This window comes from Meles meles, chromosome 19, assembly GCF_922984935.1.
Source record: "Meles meles chromosome 19, mMelMel3.1 paternal haplotype, whole genome shotgun sequence".
NCBI classification, from domain to species: Eukaryota; Metazoa; Chordata; class Mammalia; order Carnivora; family Mustelidae; genus Meles; species Meles meles.
In genome coordinates, this window is record NC_060084.1 from 56,277,326 (window position 1) to 56,280,284 (window position 2,959).

Consider the following 2,959-nt stretch of genomic DNA (forward strand, 5'->3'; position numbering starts at 1 on the left):
AGTTTTATGTGGAATGAGGAGGGGCTGAGGCGCTCAATCAATGGGGGGATTTTCTAATCTCTGCTGTCTTCCTCCTGCTCTGCTGAGACCCGGGCCTGACAGACACAATCCCCCACGCCCTTTCTCCTTCGGCTTCCCAGCACTTCCCAGATCCAAGTTCCTGGCAGAGGCAGCTCGGTGCAGGCCAGAATTGGGATCACTGCAGCAGCTCCTTCCCCCCCCCCCCCCTTTTACAGAGGGGACGCGCCTTTTTCAGAAGCTCCACCTCCCAGGAGAGGGAACTCCTGCAGACCCCACCCCAGGAAGCGCTTGGCCTGCCTCGCAGTTAGTGACTACCTCACCCCTGCCCCTTGCTGGTAGCCAGCGCCTGGCTTCTGAGCGGAAGACGCAGGGAAGTCGATGGGTGGCATCTCAGCGTCCTGGCATCTAGGTCCGCGCCTCTCCGACCCTCCATCCTCAGTCCTGCCGGGAAACTTCAGGGATCTGGCTTCTGGGGGCAGGAGGTCCCGCCTATTCCCAGGCCCTCCTGGGTGGACCTTCCTCTGTGAACCGCCTCTTGGGAACCCTTTAAGGCATCCTGTCTCAGACTTCCCTGGAGACAGGGCACTGAGCTGACCTTTTCTGCTCAGAGGGGACAGGGACAGCAGGGAGTCCTCACCGAAGAGCAGGGACCTGGCCCAGATCACCACCTCAGGGGCACTGAGAACCCCCACCTCGGGTGAGTCCCACCCCATATCTCACACCCCAAAGACTGGGAGGTGAGGAGGTAGGCTCCTGAGTTCCCCTATCACTCACCCTGGCTGTTGGTTCCCCGGCTGGGCCCCCAGCCTCTCCCTCGGCCCTGACCATGCCAGCCCTCCTCCGTGGGCCTTGGCGCCCCTGGAGCCCCATGATGGGGCTCACCCGACTCCCGCCCTCCTCCTGAGAGACTGGGAGAAACTATACCCCTGCACAGAACCCCATGACTCAGCAGCTGTGGACCCGGGGCCTGGGGAGGGGGGTGGCGGCCGGGGACTGTGTCTCTAGAGGATCCTGGACAGTAGCTGGGCGGGCGCTGGAGCTTCTCTGCTCCCGCTCTGTTCCCTGTGGCCCAGCCGCAGAGACATGTGGCCCAGGTGTCTCTGCTGGGCTCTCAGCCCCCCTGAGACACAAGACGGTTTCTGAGTATTTGAGGGGGCATTAGATCATCTCAGAATGGATGCGGGGTGGTGTGTGCTCCTTCTGAGCAAATAGATCCCGGGGCGCCCCGATGTTGAGCGGTCTTGTGGATGGGGGGTGGGGCTGACCCAGGAGTCCCCATCTCACTAGAGTTCTCCTATACCTGCCCCGTGGGCTCCCCAAGATCTTCCGGCTGCCCACCGGGCACCTTTAGACCCAGAAGAGGGATAAAAGGTGAGCAGGGGTGCAGGCCTCTGTTGGCCTCCTTTTTGCTAAGGAGCAGATCTCCCTTTGAGTGATGCTCCTTGGCCCCTCCCTCCCATCCCAGCCCAGGGAACAGAGCCCTGAGTAGATCATCAGGACACAGAAAGGACAGGATTGGGCTCCTCACCTGAGAGAGCAGGCCCAGGGGGTCACTGGGGTCTGACCACTCCTGGGGGGTGATGCTGTAATAGCCGTAGCATCTGCACATCCACCTGAGGCTGGGGGTCACGGGACCCCCACGGGAACAGGGCCTGGTTCCCCCCACGGGGGGCTGGCTGGGAGTTCAGTGTCCAGGAGGGCTGACATTCTTCTTCCTTCATCAGGACGAACCTGTGGAATCCCATCCATGAGGTACATGTTCCCTGCTGAGGTCACGACAGGGCTGGGCTTGGCTGAGAGCCGGAGTTTGTCCTGGGATCCAGGAGAGGAGGAGGGGGAATGTGAAATGAGGCTCAGACCCCCACATTATCCCCAGGCTGGGCTGTGAGAGGGAGACACCTGAGAGCCCACCCCCTTCCTGAGGGCTGAGCCTGAGGCTAGGACTCTGAGTGGGCTCGCACCTGTCACCACCACCAGCTCCAGGGGGTCACTGAGCTTTGACCAGCCAGTGGGACTGAGATAGTCACAGTGATATCTTCCTGCATGTACATCTGTCATGTGGGTGATGGAGAAGTTGGCCTTGTCCCCAGGCTCCAGTATCTTCCATGTGTCTCAGGTCCATGAATCTCCCTCTTTATGCAGGTGCTACTCCTGGGCCTCCAGGTGCCCCTGACACCAGATGGTCACAGGTATCTCCCAGGGCATCACAGAGCCTGGCTCAGCCCAGATGGTGAGTTTGGGGACAGTCCCTAGAAGGAAACAGCGGCTGGGACACAGACCTTCCCCTCCCCCAGGGCCCAGCTCAGTCCTAAAACCCAGACATTCCCCTCTATCAGCCAAAGCTGCTGTTCTCCATCCCCCGCTGCCTGGTGGGTGACCCCTGTCCCCAGTGAGGAGGTGAGACTGGGACCCCTAGGGACAGACTCACCTGCCTGCGCTCTGGTCCTGGGGACCATACTCACCCCTGGAAGACAGTCCCTGTGAGAGGTTTGCCCTGAATCCTAGCAGAACTCCTCCTCCCATGAGCCTCCTGAGCCTGGGGTCTCCGACAAACCAGGGCTTGTCTGTGGGATGGGTCCCTTCCAGCCTAGGGTGTCCCCTCCCCTCCTCAGATCTCACCGAGACAGAGCAGGCCTGTGAGGGTGGGGGTCATGGCGTCTCCTCTCTCTGGTTCTGGCTGTGCAGACTGAGGGACCACTGTGACCACGGGACAGACAGACACACCGGGTGTGGCCACGTGGAGGCCAGTCCTGCCTGTCACAGGGTTGTCACATCAGCAGTGCCCAGGAATGGGAACAGCCCCTCCTCAGGCCCAGTCTGGCTCTGGTGTCCATGACAGTGCGGCAGGGGACACCAAGCTTCCTAAGATGCCCCATCCAGGTGAGGGAAGCAGGGCAGGTCCTTCCCTCCCAAAGCCTCCCCTATGGGTGTCCTTCAT

The 2,959-nt window shown here is 61.2% G+C and overlaps 1 pseudogene; it reads right to left on the minus strand.

Moving 5' to 3' along the window:
* Nucleotides 1-1,315: 1,315 nt before the first annotated feature.
* Nucleotides 1,316-2,674, minus strand: LOC123930611 (annotated as a pseudogene).
* Nucleotides 2,675-2,959: the final 285 nt, after the last annotated feature.